The sequence below is a fragment of the Protopterus annectens genome, chromosome 2.part1, assembly GCF_019279795.1.
Source record: "Protopterus annectens isolate FY-2018-M chromosome 2.part1, PAN1.0, whole genome shotgun sequence".
Classification (NCBI taxonomy): domain Eukaryota; kingdom Metazoa; phylum Chordata; order Ceratodontiformes; family Protopteridae; genus Protopterus; species Protopterus annectens.
In genome coordinates this window covers 691,895,119-691,920,422 of record NC_056729.1, presented here as the reverse complement: position 1 = coordinate 691,920,422, position 25,304 = coordinate 691,895,119, and the positions used below count along the sequence as shown (strand labels likewise).

The 25,304-nt window shown below is 38.6% G+C and overlaps 1 protein-coding gene across 1 annotated transcript in view; it reads left to right on the top strand.

Moving 5' to 3' along the window:
* LOC122794901 (pleiotropic regulator 1-like) overlaps positions 1-25,304 on the top strand; it is a 319,076-nt gene that overhangs the window by 29,958 nt on the left and 263,814 nt on the right. The window lies entirely within an intron of this gene.

The window sequence follows — 25,304 nt, the reverse complement described above, 5'->3', positions numbered from 1 at the left end:
TCTCAAGGGATGAGCACAGCAGCGCCCAATTTACCTCAGATTTTACAATACTTAACTGAGATGCTTCACAAGGACCTGTCTTTTTCCTCAATTAAAATCCACGCCTCAGCCATTTCAGCTCATTAATTATTAAGCACAGAACCTCCCCTCTTCTCTCATCCATGCTCAAGTAGTTTCTCAGAGGGGCCAAAAATTTGAGACCACCCAGGAGAGCTCCAACCCCAGCTTGGGACCTTAACTTTGTTTTGTCGAAACTCACTCTACCTCCTTTCGAGCCAGCTGCTACTGCAGACTTAAAATTTCTTTCTTGGAAAGTAGCTTTCCTTTTAGCAATCACTTCAGTTAGAAGGGTATCTAAATTACAGGCCCTTATGGCAGTGGAGTCTTTCATCATCTTTCGTGCGGACAGGGTGTCCCTCAGAACCAGTCCATCCTTCATGCCCAAGGTGGTATCCAATGTGGCTCTTAATCAGTCTGTTCATTTGCCAACCTTCTTTCCCAATCCACAGAACAAAGGGGAACAGTTACTGCATTCCTTAGATGTGCACAGACAACTTAGATTCTACTTGGACAGGACTAACCCTCAAAGGAAATCTGAACAACTGCTGGTGGCATTTGCTGCAGGGGCAGAGGGGAAGACTATTTCAAAGCAAACCATTTCTAAATGGATAGGCCATTGCATTCATTTCTGCTATAAGCATCATGGAAAACCTATCCCCCAGGGGATCAGACCTCACTCCAAGGCCGCATCTACCTCTACAGCCTTTCTCAGAGGCGTCCCTACCAGGGACATCCTATACCTGGAGTTCTGTGCATACTTTCACCAAGCATTATCATTTTCCAATTTTCTCTAAATCCAGAGCTGGCTTTGCCACTGCAGTCTTGCAGGGCCTTATAGCTGGTCTTAATGCTATCTAAATTCCTCCTCCCAACCATAGCTTTGGGAATCTACCCAAATGTAATTACTGCAACAGTGAAACACGAAGAACATAGTACAGTTGTGTACACTTACCATAAATGTAGATGTTCAAGTGTATTCACTGTTGCAGTCCTGGTTACCCTCCCTCCAGCCCCCTAACTTCTTTTGGCTATACCTCTACTTTCTTTTACTATGTTTAAAAGCCTTTTTAGTGTATTTGTTTTTTTGTTGGAGGTATATCATTGTACTTTTATATTTAATTGTTCCCCATTAGGTGGGCACCTGACATCTGGGGCAAGAAAAACTGATGTAATGGCGTCGGCTGCATGTTTTATACCCCTGATGACCTAACGTCATGGAAAAAGGGACAGCAACCGACGCAGGACCCAAGACTTTGTTAATCAGACTGAATGAGGACAACCTGCAATCAGATAACCCAAATGTGATGACTGCAACAGTGAATACACTCTAACATCTGCATTTATGGTAAGTGTACACAACTGTAATTTCCATTTTTCCAGTTTTCATTATTTCATTGAGTAAACAAATGAAAACCATCCTACAGTGTAAAAACAGGATAACAATCTGTCCTGCTATTTTTGGAAGTTTGGGTGTGCGGTGAAATAATTTTATTATTATTGTTATTTTTTATTATTATTGCTATTTTTTTTTGTATCTTGGTTTTGGTTAGAATGTGCTGGTGTTTACCTGCTGAAGTTTACTCTTGCTGTATTTTTTTTTCTTCAGGTATATTATAAGTAGCAGGGATTGTTACTGGAAAGTAAACTTTGAGTAGAGTAGAAGAGTGGCATAGTGTAACTTGCCAGTGCTAATCTTAGAAATACATACATACAGTGGATATAAAAAGTGTACACACCCCTGTTAAAAAGTCAGGTTTTTGTGATATAAAAAATGAGACCATAATAAATCATTTCAAAACTTTTCCCACCTTTAATGTGACATATAACCTGTACAATTCAATTGAAAAACAAACAAATCTGTTAGGAGAAAAAAATAAACGTACAATAAGCTGGTTACATAAGTGTGCACACCCTTAAACTAATACTTTTTTGAAGCACCTTTTGATTTAATTACAACAGTCATTCTTCTTTGGTAGGAGTCTATCAGCATGGCACATCTTGACTTGGCAATATTTGCCCACTCTTCCTTACAAAAGTGCTCCAAATCTGTCAGAGTGCGAGGGCATCTCTTGTGCACAGCCCTCTTCAGGTCACCCTGCAGATTTTCTATTGGATTTAGATCTGGGCTCTGGCTGGGCCATTCCAAAACTTTAATTTTCTTCTGGTGAAGCCATCCTTTTGTTGATTTGGATGTATGCTTGGGGTCATTGTCGTGTTGAAAGGTGAAATTCATCTTCATCTTCATCCTTCTAGCAGACGCCTGAAGGTTTTGGGGCAAAAGTGACCGGTATTTGGAACTATTCATAATTTCCTCCACTTTGACTAAAGCCCCATTTCCTGCTGAAGAAAATCAACCCCAAAACATGATACTGCCATGACAATGCTTCACTGTGGGGATGGTGATGTTCTTTGTGTTTCACTGTTGCAGTCATTACATTTGGGTAATCTGCTGGCAGGTTGCCCTCAGTCGGCCTGAATTCCAAAGTCTTGGGTCCTGCGTCGGTTGCTGTCTTCTCTTCCATAACGTCAGGTCATCAGGGGTATAAAACATGCAGCCAACGCCATTTTCTTTACTCTTTCTTGCCACAAGGTGCCCGAAGCAGAAGCATTTCGCAAGTGCTGGTCGGCAGACTACTGAAATATTCGAGTTTGAGTTTCAGAACCGAAGTCTTCACTAAAGCTAAGTACCCCGTTGGGGAAACTATTTTTTTGCTTTTTACCGATGTCAGAAAAAATTAATAATTGTATTACTTGTGGGAAGCAAATACCTCATAAGGATTTCCATTTATACTGCATTCCTTGCCTAGGCCCTGATCACAACGTGCCTGGCTGTCTGTTTTGTGCTAGATATAACCACCGCACTGTTAAGCATCTGTATATTTTTGCATCAAAGTATTTTGGAAACAGATTTAACTACCCAGAAATGTCATCGGATAGCAGTCCGACTGCCGGAGTACATAAAAAAGGAAAGGACAGAGAAAGGCAGTCGAGATCCAAAACTAACGACGAAGCTTCTCCTAAGCCAGTCACCAGTTCGGTACTCAGTGAGGCGCTTTCGCAGCCCCTGATACCCGCTACCTACGAGTCGCAGTCCTCTACCAACACCCATGTGGAGTACGGCATGCTACAAGATACTCAAGGTATTGGACCGACGGATGTATATCCCTCGGATGGGTCTGGAGCCGCTGAGCAGGCACCGGATTCTGAGGGTGTATTCAGAAGACCTCAACATTTGTATATCAAACCGACACCAGCTGCAAAACCAAAGACAAAAGCAACTTCTAAAACTAAAAAACCGACACATGAGCCACGTGCACAGGCTTCTATGCCTAAAAAACAGATAATCAAAATGGCCGAAGACCTTATTACCTTGATCAGGGGTACCCATCCCCCTCCAGATAAGAGGTCTAGGCAAGACACTGATTATGAATCTTCAGATCAGGTTTCTATTTCTTCTGATTCCTCTTCTGATCAGGAATTATCTATACCTCCCTATGAGGATTCTGATGCTGGGGAGTCGATTCCATCTGCATCTCCTCCTGAGGATTATTCATTTGGAGAAACCTTGCATACTTTGAGGGAGCATTTTCACTGGGAGAGTCGAGACTTCTCAGAATCAAAAAAGAGGCTCATGGATTTCCTCCTTCTCCCTCAGCACAGGCCTTTAGCCATTCCCCCTGTTTTAGACATTGTGGGTGATGTGTTTTCAGAGTCAAGCTTGACCCCTGACTCCTTACTTCTGGCTCCCAGTAAGCCTGACAGATATTACAGGGTCCCTGACTCACATAAATTTTTATTTAGAAGCCCTGCTGCCGACCCTGAAACTATTTCACAGGGTCCAAAGGGAGTTAAGGCCTCAACAGCAAAAAATCCTACCCCCTCTGGCAGAGATTCAAGGGCACTGGACAGATGGGGGGGGAAAAAGGTTTATACATCTGCAACCTTGGCAATCAGGGCCTTAAACTGTCAATGTCATATGCTTAAGTACCAACAACATGTTATGGGATTGCTGAAACAGAAAATGTTAATTTCAGAATGTGCAGAAAATAAAGAATTGCAGGAATTATTGCATGCAGCTGAACAAGTTGGAAAGCATACTTTGCAATGTGGTTTTGATTCCTTAGAGGCCTCCTGCAGGGCCGCAGTTACTGGATCTGTGATTAGTAGGCATGCCTGGTTAAAGGAACAAAATTTGCCTGATCATGTTAAAGCTAAATTGCTAGATGCACCTTTACAGCCTGATTCTCTGTTTGGTATTAAGGCAGAAGAGGTTTTAAAGAAAATGGAAGACAAAGCTAAGTCTATGCAAACTGTTAGACTTCTTACAAGTGCAGCCACCAAGATTCAGTATACACTGGCTTACAAAAAATTGGTCCTTTCCTGTGTCAGACAGAGCTGAAAGGGGCAAATCCAGAAACCCTAAGGGTTCCAGATACCAGGTGCAAGATTCATACAGTTCAAAGCAACGGGGCACTTCCATCGCCAAATCTGGAGGAGATAAAGCGCAAACCTACAGAAAGCAATCCCAATGACTTCCCTCTGCCTACACCAAGCACTTACCTTTTGGCAGCACCCTTAGGGGGAAAACTAGCACTTTTTGCTCAAAATTGGCAGTTAATAACCCAGGACAAGTGGGTACTAAACATCGTATCACAGGGATACAGATTCCATTTCCACACTCTGCCAGTGCCAGATCTGCCAAAAAATCAATGGGCAGAGGCACAGAAATAGGTTACGTCCCTCATGGATATGGGGGCCATTCAGACAGTACCAGAACAGGAAAAAGGACAAGGTTTTTACTCAAGACTGCTCTTGGTACCCAGAAAGGACAAGGCCTGGTGGCCAATACTGGATCTATTTTTGAACACATACCTGGACATTCCAAAATTCAAAATGCTGACTTTGCAGCAGCTTCTGCCATGCTGGGCAAGAATGCTTGGCTGGTGACTTTAGACCTAAAAGAGGCATACCTGCATGTCCCAATAAGACAGTCGTACAGAAGATGCCTCAGATTCAAGGCTGGCTTAATGCATTACCAATTCTCTGCACTGCCCTTTGGCTTATCCAGGGTCTTTACAAAGTGCCTTGCACCAGTAATTGCATTTTGCAGACAAAGAAGTATACAAATATATACTTACTTGGACTGTCTCATTCAAGCAGAGAACAAGGACACTCTTCTTCGACACCTGGCGTTTGTGAAAAGGCTTCTAACATGCCTAGGGTACACAATAAACAAAAAGAAATCACAAATGGTATTCTCTCAAAGGATAATATTTCTGGGTGCAAACTTGAATACAACTGTCCAGATGGCTTACCTCACGCCAGACAAGCAAAGGCAACTGACTACTTACTTCAAACTGATGGCAACAAAAACCCAGTCTTCTGCAAGACAAATTCTGAAGGCTCTGGGCTTCAAGGCATCCTGCATCTTACTGATTCCATATGCAAGACTGCATATGAGGAAACTTCAATGGTACCTAAAATGTTTATGGAGTCAACATTCACACAGTCGGGAAACGATGATTCCTCTCATTCCCTGCCTGCAACAGGAGTTTCTATGGTGGGCAAAGGCATGTCCCCAAAACATGGGACGGCCCTTCACTCTACCCCCTGCCAGCCAAACCTTAACAACAGATGCATCAGATCCTGCCATGTGGGCCCCCCAGGCATAAAGATGCATTCAGGGCATATGGACACCAAAACAAATGCATCTACATATCAACCAGAAAGAGGGCATTTTGAACAGCTAGCATCTAACAGCCTTCAAGGACTTACTTCATCCAGGACAACTACTGATAAAGATGGACAACACCACAGTCATGTGGTATATAAACAAACAAGGAACAACACCACAGTCATGTGGTATATAAACAAGCAAGGGGGCACACTCATTACCCCCCTTGCAGATTAGCCATAGTACTGTGGAACACAGCTTTGACTTACCAAATACATCTTCAAGCTCAATTCCTGCCAGGAAAACAAAACACACTGGCAGACGATTTAAGCAGAAACCTTATGGATCCTCACGAGTGGAAACTAAATCCACAAGTCTTCAGCATGATAACAGAGAAATGGGGGAGCCCAGACATAGATCTATTTGCCTCTCCTCAAAGTTATCAATTGAAAAGTATCACAGACAAGCATGGAAAGTGGATGCCCTATTCTTCAGTTGGAAAAACCTATCAGTTTACACCTTTCTTCCTCTACCTCTTCTTCTACCCAAGGTCCTCCTAAAAGTCAGACAAGAGAAGCCAAAGATGATATTAATTGCCCCGGACTGGCCCCGCCAATACTGATACCCAATCCTAAGGAACTTGTCTCAATATCCAGCTTGGACCTTGCCTCAAGACCACAACTACTGTCCCAGCAAAACAATCAGATCCTGCACAATCCACTACAGACTCTGAACCTGGCTGCATGGCTAATCATGTAGTCATACAAACAATACCTCTCAGTAAAGCTGTGATGGATGTCATTTTGGAAGCCAGAAGACCTAGTACTAGAAAATGTTATGCTGACAAATGGAAGAGATTCTGTGCTTGGAATCAAGCACAAGGAACTGATACAGCAGAACCAAATATTCATCAGATATTACAATACTTAATTGAGATGCTTGACATAGGCCTATCTTTCTCATCAATCAAAATCCATGCCTCTGCCATTTTGGCTCATTACAATACAGAGCCACCAATCTTTTCTCATCCTTTACTAAAGCAGTATCTTAGAGACGACAAAAATTTAAGGCCTCCTAGAAGATCACCATTACATGCATGGGACCTCAATTATGTGTTGGAAAAGCTCACCCTGCCTCCATTTGAACCCGCTGCTACCGCTGATATAAAGTTCTTATCATGGAAAACAGCTCTGCTACTAACAATTACTTCAGCAAGAAGAGTTTCAGTGCTACATGCCCTCATGGCTGTAGAGCCTTTTATCATATTTTACCCAGACAGGATGTCTCTGAGGACAAATCCTACTTTTATGCCTAAGGTCGTTTCCAGTGTGGCTCTTAACCAAACAATTCATCTGCCAACTTTTTATCCAAATCTGCAGAACAAGGGGGAGAGAATTCTGCATTCCTTGGACGTACACAGACAGCTAAGATTCTACTTGAGCAGGACTAAAGCTCTAAGAAAAACTGAGCAATTACTAGTGTCATATGCTGCAGGATCAAAAGGAAAGGCTATTTCAAAGCAGGCAGTTTCAAAGTGGATAAGCCACTGCATCCGTTTCTGCTACTTACACCATGGTAAACCTGTGCCCAAGGGCATTGGTTCTCATTCCACCAGAGCTGCAGCTACTTCAGCAGTCTTTCTCAGAGGAGTGCCAACCAAAGACATTCTAGAGGCTGCTACTTGGAGTTCTGTTCACACCTTTACAAAGCATTACCATTTGCCTCTCTACTCTTAAGTCCAGGGCAGGCTTTGCCACTGCAGTGCTGCAGGGCCTTATAGCCGCACCTAATGCTGTTTAGCTCCAGCCTCCCAGCCATAGCTTTGGGATTCTACCCAAATGTAATGACTGCAACAGTGAAACACGAAGAACATAGTACAGTTGTGTACACTTACCATAAATGTAGATGTTCAAGTGTATTCACTGTTACAGTCCAGGTTACCCTCCTGCCATCCCCCTGTCATTCTAAAGTTTATCTTTCCTACTCTATCTTCTACAACTTATGTGGTGTATTTGCTTGTAGATGAAGGTAAAGTTTATATTGATGCATGTGTGTGTGTGTGTGTGTGTGTGTGTGTGTGTGTGTGTGTGTGTGTGTGTGTGTGTGTGTGTGTGTATATATATATATATATGTATATATATATATATATATATATATATATAATATATGTATATATATAATTTTGCTACCTTTTTGGGGGCACCTGACATCGGGGGCAAGAAAAACTAAAGAAAATGGCGTCTACTGCATGTTTTATATCCCTGACGACCTGACATCATGGAAGAGGAGACAGCAGCCGACGCAAGACTCAAGACTTTGGAATTCAGGCCGACTGAGGGCAACCTGCCAGCAGATTACCCAAATGTAATGACTGCAACAGTGAATACACTCGAACATCTACATTTATGGTAAGTGTACACAACTGTACTTTTTTTTGGTGATGCGAAGTGTTGTTTTTGTGCCACACGTGCCTTTTCGAATTATGACCAAAAGGCTCAATCTTGGTCTCATCAGCCTATAACCCATTTTCCCACATGTTTTTGGGAGACTTTATGTAGTGTTTTGCACATTTTAGCTGGGCCTGGAGCTTTTTATGTGTAAGAAAGGGCTTCCATCTTGCAACCCTACCCCATAGTCCAGACATATGGAGAATACGGGAGATTTTTGTCACATGTAGTGCACAAGTATTTGTGAGAAATTCCTGCAGCTCCTTCACTGTTGCTGTAGTTCTCTTGGCAGCCTCCCAGACCAGTTTTCATCTTGTCTTTTCATCAATTTTGGAGGGACGTCCAGTTCTTTGCAGCATCACTATTGTCCCATATTTTCTCCACTTTTTTGATGACTGTCTTCATGGTATATCCAATGCTGTGGACATTTTTTGTACCCTTCTCCTGACTGATATCTTTCAACAGTGAGATCCTTTTGCTTTCAACAGTGAGATCCCTTTGCTTTGTAAGCTCTCTGCGAACCATGGCTTTTGCTGTAGCAGGCAACTGAGTAAATGTCAAGAAAATCCTACTAGGACAGCTGAACATTATTTGGGGTTAATCAGAGTCTCTTTAATTGATGGCAGGTGTGTACCCAAGAAGACTGAATGCTGTAATTAAATCCAAAGGTGCGTCAACAAAGTATTAGTTTAAGGGTGTGCACACTTATGCAGCCAGCTTATTGTACATTTTTTATTTTTTTTTTTTTATATTTTTTCCCCTAACAGATTTGTTTGTTTTCAATTGAATTGCACAGGTTATAGATCACATTAAAGGTGGGAACATTTTTGAAATGCTTTATTGTGGTCTCTCTCTCTCTTTTTTATATCTCAAAAACCTGGCATTTTAACAGTGGTGTGTACACTTTTTATATCCACTGTATCACTGCAGTGTGCTTTTCAATTCTGCGCATTCACTATCTCATTGCCTGTCAGTGCAGCTCATCCCCATGCATTTACAGCAGTAAGAAGACGTACACATGTGCGAAGCATGGCTGAGCCTCATTTGTGTACAGAGTTTCTAAATCAGATCCATCTTATTCTAGTTGGAAATCCAAATCATTGTGGATGCTCTGATGGCAAAATGGAAAAATCTCTGGTGGTGGTGGGGGTCTGTATTACTTAATCGAAAGTTTAATTCATCCAACCTTAGTCTATCACTATATGTCAAACATAATTTCAGCGAATGATAAAATCTTTCCCAGGGTAAGGAAGCACTTGGACAACAACACAACTTTGCCTTTTCCCCACCACAGTGCAATCTCTGAGTTGGTATATGTAGTTGGGGGGGGGGGTGTTACCCAACTTGGGTGGGTTTGATTTTGTGCAGTTTGTGTTCCTGTATGCCTTTGGCCAAATTATTCATTATCCTGGGAAATATTTTGTCATTTGCTGAAATAATGTTTGATGAATAGTGGTCTGGTTTGATGAATTTAAGTGTTCAATTAAGTGATATAGACCTGGGGGGGGGGGGGGCTAAGCAAGCAGATTGAGATAAGGCATGGAGTCAAGTAGTGGCTGACATAAGTGCTGTAGAGGGAAGGAATTACACCTTGACACAGTGTGAGAAAAAAGGAAATAACCTTGACACAGTGCGAGAAAAAAGGAAATAACCTAGTGGGATATGCAAGGACAAAAGTTGAGCAAAATGTTGCCTGTAGCAGCATTGGTGGTTACTGTTCCACACACCAGCCTTTAACACTGGATGAGGAGTACCTTTTCTGTCTGTGAGGGGTGATGACTTCTATGCAGATAATGATGCTACTGGAATAATCCAGATGTGGTGTGAACACCAGTACTTTCAGACAATTACAGCAACCACTGTCATGCAGTGTGGAAAGTTGATGTATAGCTGATTTTCAGTATTTCACGGAGATGGTCTGGCTATAATACTGGTCTATATATGACCTTAAACATTTCTCATCATCAGATGGGGCCATGCATGGTAGGTCTGGTACAATGTCAGCAGTGTGTGCACATTAAGTGTGGCTATCATTGTCTTTCAGGATAAATAATTTCACCTTTCATGGGTCTCATTAATCATATACATTCATTTCTTTGCAGGGTTAGCACCAGGAACAACCACTTTCTATGCTTCAACACACGAAGCTGATGTTGAAGCAGAACATCTGTCTTTGTTGATGCCATAACTGTTTTATATTCATGGTACAGCCTGAGGACAGTGGGACACAGTTGTAAATTGTACTATCAGAACCACCTACTCCACAGCATGTGAATAACTCCGTAGGCAGTGACACAGGGTAAGATAATTATTAGAATTAAGAAATTACATTACAACAGGGGGATGGAAGAACACCATTTAGCTCAACACCTGTTTCATGTGAACAGGTGGAACACCTTGATGAAGAGACTACCATTTCAGAGCTAACATTACCACTGTCACAACTGTACAAATGGGTGTCGGGCAAAGATATTTTGTACAGTTAGCTCCCATGGTACTCAACACCTTGGCTGCATAGCACCAGATGTGCCACAACATAGATCAGGCACGCACCGGTTCCACTGAGTCAGGTAGAGATGATTAGAGTACTACAGGTGTATATATGAGGAATTTTACAAGTAGATGGGAATTGTGGAAAGCAGAGACGATGCCATGATCCTCATGCACACAATGGTTGCTGTCTGCTCCATGTACACATTAGTAAAGCCTTACCAGACACGCATTGGAAATGGCTGGATGCGAATGTGATACACTCGCACATGGGGTCTGACCTACTTGTCCTCCACACATGTGATGTAATGAAAGTGCTACAGGGATTCCAGAGAATGCAGCCCAAAGGAAGGTAGCATGGTCTTGTCTGCCATAACATGTGTAGAACCTCTCCGTTGAGGTCCAAGTCCTGCAGCAATGGCAGAAAAATGTCTAGAGGTTCCCCTGCATCTAATAGATCCCACCATCATAGCAACTCAACTCGGCATAAAGCTCACATGTCAATAGTTGCACACAATTTATGGGGCCATCATCCACACTGTCCTTGGGGAACATTGTGTGGGACACCTGTGACATACAAGTCCTACAACAAACTGCTCTATGTAAAAGTCAGCAGTCATCAACAGTTTCTTTCCAGACATTGATATCCATGAGTAGATCTTCATTACGTATGGAAAACAGTGATGAGACGATACAAAAAAAAAATCTTTACAGTGCCCAAAGTACTGTGGTCATTACAGGGATAACTTTCCTAATAGCCCTATGCAAAACACAACCACCGGCAGCTCAAGCAAGCCGAAAGCCTGAGCCAGAAAAGTAATATACCAAAAAAACTCAACAGAATGTTTCAAAACTCCTAGGTACTTCACAGATTTAATATATAAACTTCAAGACAAGTGGCTCAGCAGCTTTCGCACGACATGCGTCATCAGGTTTAAAACTTGCAATAAAAAACAGAACCATTTAAATAACCTCATTCCTAGTGAACATAATGATCTAATCAGTAGTAGTCAAATGTATACATCCTAGTTTAAAATAATAAAAAACATTCATTATTTCAGTGGTCGCATTTTAAAAAATTGTAAAACATTTCATTCAACCCTGATAGTTAATACGACCATAACATTTTCAACCATTTTACTTCTAGAGCTTAACTTCTGCTTAGTAAATCCCCAATCCCCACCTCTATCACAGTTTTTAACCACTTGCATAACTGCAAATATAAAGTGTTGTGTTTCATCATTCTCTGTTATATGCTTCGCTAAAGCATTTGTCGTCACTAATCTTTTTATATATGATATATGATATATGTCCAATGCTCCTATTTTTCTTCCGTATATAGAATGAGTCACATTTCATAGTTAGGAGTAAACACTACATTAATGGTGCTACAGGTTGCATATCTAGGATGTTTATATTTAACTATTACTGATTTGTTTGCCTTTCAGTGACATCATCCTAATTAGCATAATCATCTCTTAATGAGGCTATTTAAATGGTTCTGTTTGTTTGCTGCAAGTTTTAAACCTCAAGAAGCATGTTGTGTGAAAGTTGTTGAACTAGTTCTTCTGAGGTTTATATTATTAAATCTGGGAAGGTATTGGATGCCAATCTGTCTTAAGTCATTTTGGTCTTAAACCTGGATGTTTTGAAGATGGAACAGCTGATCTAAGATGTGTATCTACAATAAGTACATAACTTTTGTTTCTTATTTGATATTGTGGCTTCTGGCCTTCAGTTGTTCCTATGTAAAGACTGAGCTACTTGCCTGCTCCTACACTGAATCTGTAACCGTGGCAGAAGAAATAACCTAAAATGTATGGTGTGAATTTTGGATCTTTCGTAATGGCATTACCCATTTTTATAAGACTTTTGGCATATAGCAAGACCGCCTTCACCTTTGAAACATTATTATTTTTTTTTATTATTGTGGAATTTTTGAAGAGATCTAGAAAGAAACACCTCGGAGAAGGATAATTTCCTGTTCAACTCTTGTTTGTGTAACTTGGGGAGAAAGCTGAAATGGCTGACGTGCACCAAATATTTTGTCTTTGTCACAATGTTCTTAAAAACTGAGTACCAAATGTTAAAGAAGGTTAGGTGCCATATTTGTGTTTCACTAAGGGAAACTTGCCTCAGCACACTGAGTTTCTCTCAGCTCTCTAGTACAAATACACTATGGCAGAGTGGGCTCAGCAGATTTAAATTCTACTGTAGTGTAACACCTAATCCTCCTACTAGGTGTAGCTGTAGTGGGAAGTTTAAGCATATTCCCTCACCGCAGGATGGGTAAGCTGGCGCCACTCCCATGCTGCTAAGCCAGCTTCTGTGGACATCAGAGCTGCTAATTGACTTTATCCATCAGTGCCACAGAGCTGAATGAAATGCCCCTAATTTTGACCCCAGGCAGACCCTATAGTGCTCCATGCTCTTTAGAGTCCATTGAGGTACTTTTTAATTCAGAGTGAGGGTTCTCAGTTGGTAAATTATTTCCAGGGTGGTAAGTTGCAGTTTTTTTCTTATGGGTTTTCATGTCTAGCTTGGTACACATTTAGCCCTGAGTATTTTGTTATGAACTCACTCCGCTTCTTTGATATGGGGACTCCATTTGATTTACTTTGGACAGTTGGTGGTTTATGTTTAGAAGATTCTGGTTTTGTTGAATTTATTGTTTGAGATACAGAGCCTTTGTGTACATAGTTGTAAGTCTGTGAGTATGATTACAGTAAGGCAGCTACTGACCGTCTCAATACTCTGGATATGCTTAGATGTTTAAGGTCATGTGAAACAAGAAATATATTTTCCGTGGAGATGGGGCAGTTCTTGTACTGCCTAAGATACCTTTCAAAGACTTGTTAGATAACTTATCTCAGGACGTTTTTTACTAATCTAAGGTACAGTCTTTCCTGTGTAAAACACAGTTTAGGTAAATGTGTACCAAGCTAGTCAGAACCTAGTTTTGCTATTGTTAGAGTCACTAAAGTGGTAGGTTTTGCAATATTTTTTTTAAACAAATGGTTTGCATTCTTTTATGTGATTACATGCACTTTGTAGGACAGTACTGTGTTCTTTATACTAACAGATTTTATAAAAATAAAGCAAAAATGTAATTAAAGCTTATGGGTGTTGTAATTTAGAACTAGTGGGTTTGAAAGTATGAAAGGAAGGGCAGTTGAAGACTAATCACTTTAAGGGGAAGGCCTTTGCTATACATTTTTAACGCTTATTAGTACAAGCAAATGAGATGAGCTGGAGGGGCTTCTGAAATCAAATTTACACAAGGAGTTGATGACTTAAGAGTCACTAAAATTTAGAATGCAAAAGGAAGCCAGTCCAGTGGCTTAAAGACATAAAGTCCATACTAGGGCTTAAGTGACCCTGGTCAATAAGCAGCTTGGTTGCTTGATTGATGGTACAGGTAGGGAGTATGAGCATTCTTGGTGGGGCTTTCTTGGTATCTCTACTGGTGCACTGTTGGAGGCCAGAGCTCAGAGAGAAGATGATAGGCTAAAAGGGACAGGATGACAGAGAAGTGGCTACCTTATGGGTCTGGGTGGGTTGGCATACCTGAGAAAGAGAGATGTTAATGCTAGGAAGAAACACTGAAAGCCATAATACAATGGCTTCTACATGCCTCTGTTCACTTCACTTGCTTGGCAAGCCTCTTACCCAGTGAGCTTATACATGGGGAGGAGGACATTGCTTCAAGAGACTCATCCAATATGGGCCATAGTGGTGAGATGATGGGATGGGGCTTGTGGAGATCAGGGGCTACAGGGGCAGACTGGACTTGAATTCATCGACAACAATCCAAAACTGTTTGGTAAAGTGGCGCAGTTATTTACAACCATCATGAGTCCTCTTTTATCATAATTTAAAACAGAGTACTTGTAGTTGATTAATTTTTATGTTATAAATATGGCACTTGTTTAGGACATGTTGAGTTCTTACTACTGTGTTTTGTTATGTAGAAACAGTATAGTACATAAATCAAAGTAATGCAGTTATGTAGAGGTATACAGCAAGGAAATAGAGACAAGACTTGTTACAGTAGGAGTCATAATTTGTTTCTTTAGTTTGTTATTAAAGATTAAAGAGAAGTACCTGTGTCTTGTGCATCATTACCTCACAGTATGCACCCTGTAATTGTACCATGTCTATGTTAAATATATAATTATATGTATGTATGAAAAAAATATACAATCGTGTGCTCATAAATGGTGAATTGTATTTTTTTTTTTTTACACTAGTGCCCACCCTTTCAAACAAAAGAAAGGAATTTTGAAAGGACAGTTCATTAGGAGTAGTAGGATGACGCCCCTTGATAGGGACTTCGATTTAGAAAGTAAGAAACTGAAAGATATGTTTTTGGAAAGAAATTACCCCTTTGCTTTAATAGAAGTAGTATTGAATGAAGTAAAAAATGGAAGGGGGGGGAGGTTTAGTCCCATCTTAGGGGTATTGGAACACACTGTAACCAACACAGAGAATACCCCTACCCCAGACACAAATTGGAGCAGTAATTTCATCTTGAATTTCAGTACTGACACTTATTTGGTTAAAGACATTATTTTTAGAAATTGTGGGAAGTTTGGGGACTGTTCTGACTTGGACTTGTTATTCAAGGACCCCCTGAAATTTACTTATAGGAAGGGGAAAAATATTAAGGAAATGATGAAATACAGAAAACCAAAGCAGGGTAGGCAGAAGAAAGGCACTTTTAAGTGTGGGGCTTGCTCCCAATGCTCACATGTTATACAGGGGGAGAATCTGTTTTTAATGGAGAAGAACACAAAGTTAGAAACTAACGCGTTCTCCAACTGCGACACCTTGGGGGTCATATATATCGCCATTTGTAAACCCTGTGGAGCCTTCTACATAGGAAGTTTAAGAGGCGAATATGCGAACATCTCTATGACATTAGTAAGCGAGACACTAACAATTCACTATTTAGACATACCACACTTTGTAAAGATGCAGTTTTTGGTTTTTTTGTCATAGAAAAAATAGAACAAGACCCTCGAGGTGATCCTTGGGAGACAATGATTGAATACAGGGAACTATTTTGGCAGTTGAGCTTGGAGGCCAACAGCGTACCAGGCTTGAACAACTATATTTCTTTAGCCCCCGTCCTTAAACCTAGATCTGCCAAACTATAATGCTTTTATTTAGCTTTATTTCTTGACCAGTAGATGGCAGTGTTTTACTAGTTTACCACAGTGGTTTTGTTTCAACACAATTTGGGTGTACAGCTTGAGTGATCGTCTTCAAGATGTGGTGCTTCCAGAAGTCCACCGGAATTTTGAGTCCCCCTTAAGCTAAACAACCTACCTGGCTGTCTGAAGATTGGAGGGAAGTTTAAAGGAAAGAAAAAGTAATGCACGGTTACACAAACGATAAATACACTTCTAACAATACTATACAATACTCCCTTTGCCCGATAATAGTAAATATTATTTTTTAAAATCATTTTTTTATATACCTAAGCCTACAACAGCTTTCATGAGGGAAATATGGATAATATCTATAAATGTATGCCACTTTATTTTTAAAACCGGAATTACAGTAGTAGTCCAGAAGTAGTGGTTGCCACGTAGCTGTAATAATGAAGCTCTCCATTGCTGCCCCAGAAAGTTCAATCATGTTTTTCTCCTTCAGTACATAGGGCTATCTAATTAGAGCTTTGTGAATATCCCCCAGATAAAGGAAATTTGGCTTACATGTATAAAAAAAAAAAAACAATGCAATCAATATATTTCTCTACAGATCATTAACAAATTGACTGAATAAAAAACGGAGCACACACACACGCTCACACACACGCTCACACACACGCTCACACACACGCTCATACACACAAATACTTGCACACAAGCAGATGATTGAGCTTTTACTTTACTTCTTGTCACTAACCTACATGCCATAATCATACAGGATTAAGGGAAAAGAACACTTAGATGGTGTAGGGTCCCAAGAACATTTTACACAGCCCACCTACTTGCTTAACAAATTGTAAAATAAACAAGTACATAGTATTCTTATTATGATCATATAAAACAAATCATTATGTTTTATAAACTGTACTGAAAATCTTGTTCTGTCTGCTAACATTATTATGAACAGACTTTAGGCATCTGTAACCCCAATCTATGCCAATATTCACCTCCCAGGTAGAAAAGAGTGTGGTAATACTGAAGGGATACTTAACGTGTGCCATATTTCTGTTGTTTTATTGGGATTGCTTTTTCCTACAGTCAGGAATAGTTTAATATTAGGAAATATGGATGGAAGTTGCCTTAACACTACATTATAACTGCACTTTCCAATGAACTACAAACAGGAAGGGACCCACTATTTGCATGTTAAACTAACGAAAGCTATAAATAACTCAAAACTTGAAGCTCACATTTATGGAAAAGCTTTTAAGGTACTTTTACTTTAACAAATAACTGACTGCTAACTACTAGTTGCTATAACCTTTTTGTGTTTGATAGGTGCTCCAACGAAATGCCTAACTATTTATGTCTATGTTATACATATATATAAACCTGAACTGCTATTTATATATATTGTTTTCTCCAGGACTAAGTAAGATTCTACAGATTCCAATATATGATGAACACCAAATATATGGTAGAGAACAATCACCGTAAGACCTTTTTAACACAATGCCATTCATTGATTAAAACCTCAGGGCAATGATAGTAAAATGATGGATTCTAGGAGTCGGATTTCACTTGAATTTTAAAATCCGAATACTTCACCCAAGTAAGATAAGGTATAAACAGAGATATAAAAATCTGGCCTAGAGAAGACAGAAACACACACAAAATAAGACTAGACAAGGAAGATATGTCCATAATGTATATAGTTATACACACACAAAATAAGACTAGACAAGGAAGATATGTCCATAATGTATATAGTTATAGAACTAATTAGAGATAATAATCTATAGTTTGAAATCTCTCAAATATTATTAGTGTTTATTGGTGTAAACTGATGTTCCCTATATTAAGTTATATTCAGGAATGGTGTAAAGAATTATTCAAACTTTGACACCTCATAAATAAATCCAACAAGAAGAGATATAGATTACAATAGTAGTGTGTGCTAGGGAATGAGTGGGATAGGCTTTGTACAAATAATTTTAGGTTATACAGGACCAGTAAGTTTCCTTTACCTCCCATACGCTAACAAGCAAAGCTTTTTCTTACTACTAATATAAAACAAGACAATACCAAATCTTTGTAAGGTCCTGTTAAATTCCTGGTCCAGGAGAATAGTGGGTAGGCACAGGGGAGGGACGGGAATTAAAGAATGCTTCCATAACATACTTTTGACAAAAAATCTACTTAAACTATTATATACACACATATTTCAAGACTACTTAAACAACTTAAAAGATTTATGAATGTGGGAAATAGATTCATGGAACATTAAAGGGCTCCGGAACATTAAAAAAAGGAAACTCTTTCTTCATCTATGTCTGCAGGCTAAGGCTAGCTTTATACTACTTCAGGAAACTCATTTAACCAATGACCAATGGTCAGAAATAAAAAAGAAAAAATGGATAAGAGAAATAATAGCTTCTGAAGGTAAAACTAATAGTGCTGGTGTAGCAATAATCATTAAAGATCATTATCAAGACAAAATTATAGATTCCAAAATAGATAATGAAGGGAGATGGTGTTACGTAATTCTTTCAACTTCCGTCTATGATAAGCCTATTATAATTCTCAATATATATGCACCATGCAACAATCAACATTCCTTCTTTGCTTCACTATATCCTATCTTAAATCAATATAACAACCACTACATAATCGTAGGGGGGGGATTGGAATGCCTACCAAAACAACAGGATAAATCAAGCCCACAAAGATCATCCAATAGCCAACCAACGTTAGCATTAAGTGAACTTAAATATGATTTTAAATTATATGATCCCTTTAAATATGGTAATAAAACAAATTCTGCAAACAACTTTACATTTTACTCCAAGTGTCATAAAATGTGGTCAAGAATTTACTTCTTTATAATTTCAGAAGCGCTAATATATCTTGACCCCACTATATCTATACATGCCCACTATTTGTCTGATCACTCTAAAATTACCCTAAACATCAGTAAAGATAACAGGAATAACACACCTTATCGGGGATATAACTGGTCCTTAAACCCAACCTTTTAAATAAAAAAGAAATTGTTCAAGAAATCCAGGATATACTTAAATCCTCACTAGTTAAGGTAGTAAAACAGCAACACCCCCCTGATATTGAACGGCCAGTATCTAAAGCCCAAATAAGAGGCATCTTTCTCCAAGAATCTTCGTATTATAAAAAAACAAATTAGAGAAGAACAGCTACTGGAGGATAAAATCAAATCACTAGAACAGGATTTAATGAAAAACCACAACACGCAAACTGAAACAGAACTATTGAAATGCCAGAAAGACCTTTTCCTGACTCAAAATAACAAATTATCATTCCATGAAACTAAAATACTTGCAAAATATGCCAATCATATACAAACGCCATCTCGGGCACTAGCCAGAATCATTAATCAGTCGAGGTCACCCTCTCATATTCCTGAAATATCCTTTAAGAATAAAACCTTCACGAAAACTGAAGATATTATCAACATTTTTGAATTGATATACTCACAAATTTATGGAGAACAAAAAAACTCACTCTTAAATGAAAATAATAGTGAATTCCTACAAAAACTTAACTTTCCGAAAATTGATGAGAAATTACAGAAAGATCTAATAAAACCAATATTCACTGAAGAAATAATATCAACAATTAAAAAACTGAAACCACATAAATCTCCTGGCCCAGATGGTCTTACCGCAGAATTTTACAAAACATTCTGCAATATTACCGCACAAATCCTATTGCACATATTAAATTATATAATAAACAATAAAATTAATGATGTTCATTTTAATGCATCCAAAACAATTTTCATACCCAAAGAAAAGACGGATCTTCAGAACCCAGATAACTATAGACCTATATCACTCCTAAATATTGATATGAAAATTCTGACATCTATTTTGGCCAATACACTGAAGAAAATCTTGAATATAATTATATCTAATGAACAAGCTGGCTTCTTAACATCTAGACAATCCAGTGATAATACTTTAATACTACACACATTAATATCATATGCTAATCAAAAGAATCTAAACATATATGCACTCATTATAGATGCCCAGAAGGCCTTTGATAGAGTCAACGTAAATTTTTTATTTCAGATCTTACCCTACTTTAATATACCCCAAGAATTTATCCTAACCTTAAAAACACTATACAAAAACCCATATACAACATTATATATAAATAAAAGGTGGTCTAACAGAATTCAAATCAGAAATGGAACCCGACAAGGATGTCCTCTATCTCCTCTACTATTTAATCACTATCTAGAACCCTTATTCTTAAACATTAAGCAAAATATATATCATAATGCCCCAGTAATTTATGGCACAAGAATAACTATGTCAGCCTTTGCCGATGACCTCAACATATATTGTACAACATCAATCTCAGACACAAAAAAAATACTATCTGCTATTGAAGACTTTGCAGTAATATCAAACTATAAAATAAACCTTAAAAAAAAAAAACAACATCTTTTCTTTAAGAACTCCGAAACCTTTCTCACTCTTACCATTGATAGGCCAACTAAAATCTGAGGAAAAGATCAAATATTTAGGAATTACATTTTCTACAGATAATAAAAATTTCTATCTTAATAATATTAAACAAAATTGGGAACACATTTTATGTGACCTAAAGAGATGGGGAAATCTGAAATTACCACCTCTAGCAAAAGTTTCGATCACTAAAATGAATATCTTGCCCAGACTACTATACATTTTTATGTCTTCACAGTTGGTAATACCCAAAAAATTTTTTAAACAAATGCACACTGAACTCGCTAAATTTAGATGGGAACCAAAAAAAAGTAGAATATCATATGATGAGCTGATGACCCCGAAAAACAAAGGTGGTTTAGATCTACCTAACTTTGAAAATTACTACCTAATCATAAATGCCAACAGAACTCTAAGAATTGCAAATTATGACACACAAAGTAATAACTGGTCCCCACACTGGTTAAGACTATGTTTTAAACACATTGAAAGCCAGAATATAAATCCCAAAGCACTACCCTTTTTAAACAGAGACAACTATGAAACATATAATCTAATGGAACCCATCAGAAACAACATTAACGCAAAATCTTTTCAGATCAGTAAATCTCTTCCAACACATGATGACCCTACAACCCTTCCACAAAAATCCTAACTTGAAAATTAATAATCAGCTAATAGACCTGAAAAAATTCCCACTCATAATTAACTTAACATTGCAAGATATTTATCCATATTTAAATTCCTCCGCCCATGAACTAAGACATTAACTGGGCCTTCCTAAATCATATCTACTGATCTTGAGGCAGATGAAGGAAATCTCTACAAGCTACTTTCAAAATATAACCATTAATAAAAATGATTTGATGAAATGTATCTCACTAAATCAAGCCCTTCTACAAAGTAGCAAATTTATAACATGTTCATACAAATTGATAAAAGACATCAAATATTAAGGTCATCTTTTACTGTCTAATTATTGGAAATAAAAAATACCATTGATCGACGATAATAAAATAACACAAGCATTCAATCTAACAGTAAAATCCATTTCCCTTCAAAAATTAACATTTACCCAACTTATGATATTCAATAATGCATACGATACACGCCTTAGCCTGCATAAATTCAACCCAAAAAACTCTCCCAAGTGCCCACATTGTAAAGATGAAACTGCTGACCTTTTGCATATGTTCTGGAGCTGCAAATGTATATTTAAACTTTGGAACTCCCTGAATCTACAACTACAAAAGATGGGATACCAGTCATCAACACTTACTTGGGAATTTACACTATTACATATCCCCCCAACTAACCTATCCAAAAACCAAATAGTCATCCTCCTCAATATTTTTCTACTAATGAAACTCTACATAGCTACTAACTGGTTGACCCCATCCAAAACTTCTTGGGAAAATTTTAAGATCCTAGCAATAAAGCATATATTAGCCCACAAATGCATAATACACAAACAAAACAAAAATTCCTCCAACCTGAAATCATGGGAACAAATGTTCAATATTATACTGGCATAAAACATCGAATCTGAAACGAGCCTTCAATGTACACAACAAAAAACATAACATTATTTGGATCTATACTACTTTAAGATATGAACCCTGGAGAAAACAACCTCATCATCTACTTTAAGAGAGAATATGGAAGCATTCATGTAAATAGTGTAAATATGTTTTAAGAATACTGCTTTGAATATCGTATGAACAACACCTGTGTTTTCTCTTGTGAATGTTTTGATATGGAAAAAGAAAACAATAAAAATATTATTGAAAAAAAAAACTTAGGTGTAATGTATCTTTTTTACTTATTTCTATTATATTACATTTGATGGCCTGCATTTTATGTACTTGCATATACTAACTATGATTCAATGTTTTTTAATGTCTGCTTTTTAAAAAATATCTTACTGTAACAAGTAACTATTTGTTTTAGAAGTTTTTATAGTTGCATTTTTACAGTTAGTTGCACCTTGAATGCACTACATTCAATTATACTAAAATGTTTTAATTGGTTAATTGTTTTGTCAATGGGAAGGGAGGGTTATTTAAGGAGATTACTAGCTTGGTTAACTATTCATTCTGATGAAGTCTAAAGATGAAAACGCAAGTCATTGTTTTGTGGCGTTAAATAAATCTTTTTGGCTCACTGACCCGAAGAGGCGTTTTGTTTGCTGGTTCTGCAAGTGCTTTGGTTTGTTGTGATTTTTAGTACTGTTTCCAAGCAATTTTTTCCTTCTCTTGTTGGGAGGGTGGCCTAATGGTTAAGGTGTTTGTCTTACAAACACAAGGTGCAGGGTTTAAGTCTCACAAGGGATAATTGGCTAGGCTTAAAAAATGGCTCGCAAGGGCAGTTAGCCTAGTATGAACAGAACAGATAATTCTCAGTTGTGTTCATATGTTGTATTTTGCTGAGTTGCCTTGTACATGTGTACTTGCATTGGTGTTGGGACTGTGGCAAAGAAAAAAAAAAGTCTCAGTTTTTAACATAAACAAGTGAAGATTGAGAAAGCTGGAAAAATCTTTACAGGCATTGCAGTGGCATTAAGAAGACCATACCTAGAGATTACAGTGTTTTGTGCACTAAGTGAAGTAGAATTGTGAATAACAATGCATGTAAGTAGAAGCCAGTGCAGTGTGGAGGTACTCCCAATTCCAGTAGTCCTGTGAATGTGATGTAAAAAGTTTCCAGTAGTCCTGTGAATGTGATGTAAAAAGTTTCCAGACATGCAATATACTCGTACAGTAACCCCATGTAAACTACAAAAAGAGGCTTTTTTGGATATATTATGTGCTTTAGAGAGAGCACTCATGGCATACATAAAAGACTAAAACAATACAGATTTCATGACTTTAATAGCCCCGATTTGAGAATGGAATCCATTTCTTCCACAAAAATTCAACTGAGAGGCATAAATATAGCAGCCATGCAGTTTGAGTATTGGTAAGAGTTTGGTACAGGTAAATGGTCTTGGAATTATTTTGCTGTAATGCATGAATGTTCATTACCCAACAAACAATTGAAATTTTCCATTATATGACATTGTGACAAATTGATTGGAAAGTGTTCCATTATATTTTACGCAAGCAATAATGCCTGACAGGGTGTGTGTTAATGTGTAATGAATGCCCGCCCATGGTGGCAGAGGGCCACTACACCTCTGGGCGGACATAAATTGCACATTAACACACACGCTGGAGGGCATTATTGCACTTGGTGAATGGACTGTCTGTAAAATTGTTGTGATTTTCTTGCTTATTTATTTATTTATTTGTTTGTTTTAAGTACTACATTATGTTTTTGATGTAGTTTTACTGTAAAATAGTCCCTCCGTCTACTGTTTCAAACTTGCTGTAGTATATGTTAATGGTGTTGGAGGAAGCATTTTACATCAAACATATATAAAAAATAATATAGTGCTTAAAACCACAATAAGCAAGTATTATAAAATAATATAGTGCTTAAAAAATTAATAAGCAAGTAAAACGCACCAATTTTACATACAGCCCATTTTCTGTCCCATATACACAGTCTCTTCTGTATCACATACATGCGCATATATATATATATATCTATATAAACACACAGTCTTCTCTGCTTTCATACACATATCCACTCACACAAAATTGGTCTCACCCTCTTTCTCAATCTCTGTCTCTAGCTGCTTTCATACACACATTCAGTCTCACTCTCTCTCTCGATCTCTGTCACACGCAGTTTCCTCTGCTTACATACATGCATTCACTGACACCTCAGTCTTACTTTCTCGCACACACACACACACACACACACACACACACACACACACACACACACACACTCTTTCTCTCTCTTACTGCTTTCATGCACACACTCACGCACACATGCAGACAGAAACATAAACATGCACTTCTGTTTCACTCTATCGATCACTCTCATACATGCATACACTCTCACGCTTTATTTTAATTTTTTTTTATTTTTTATTTTACACTCGCTAAACAGCAAAAATACTGCTTAGTGAGTGTAAAATAATTGGTCACTCACTCTCACTTTCACTGACCATAGGATCATAGGAGGTTACTAGGCTATTGGCCCTGAGGCCGTTATAAGCCTAGCCAAGAATTTAACCCATGTTTAGACAAGTCAGCACCTGATGCCCCTGTCTAGCGGGGACATGGATGGAATCCCAGCGCTATATTTTCTGTTTCCCATCCAGTTATCCAGGTTGTGCTTAAAAAGGGTTCTGCTTGACGTGGAGAGGGAGTCTGTTCTATAGATGGGGGAGTCTTGGACACAAATCTGTCGCTCCAGCAAGTCCTGTTGATGTCACAGACCAGGTTGTGGCTGCGCGTGCGAGTTACTCGAGTGGAGCTTGACTTGCAGATATGCAGCAGTTCCATCAAGGTGTGGGGTCCATGATAGCCTTGTATGCCAGTCAGAGGTCACCTCTGAGGAGTCTGTATGAAGCCGAGTAGAGGGATAGGGCTTTTAGCCTGTCTGTATATGGTAGATGTTTGAGGCCCTGGATTCTCCTGGTGAGGAACCTGTGTGGTGTCTCCAGCTGCTGCATGTGCTTTGCAAGGTACATGCCGAAAGGGGCGTTGCACTCAATAATGGGCCTTATAAGTGAAGAATATAGGGATGTTATGACCTCCTTGTCCCTGGATGAGATACCCTTGGTTATGAGGTGGGCTATGTAGAAGGCTTTCCGTACAACGGAAGCAACATGGTGGTCAAAAGTCAGTTTGCTATCAACCTGGGTGCCCAAATCCCTCACGACTGATTGCGTGCTTAGGACATTGTCATTGATGTGATAATTTGTGGATACATCACTCTCCCCAAAGGGGATTATGATGCATTTTTTGGTATTCGGCCTGAGGCCATGTTTCTGGCACCAGTCATTTGTCTGAGTGAGACCCTCTTGGAGGATGTCTGCATCACTAAGAAAATTGATGACAGCACCCAGCTT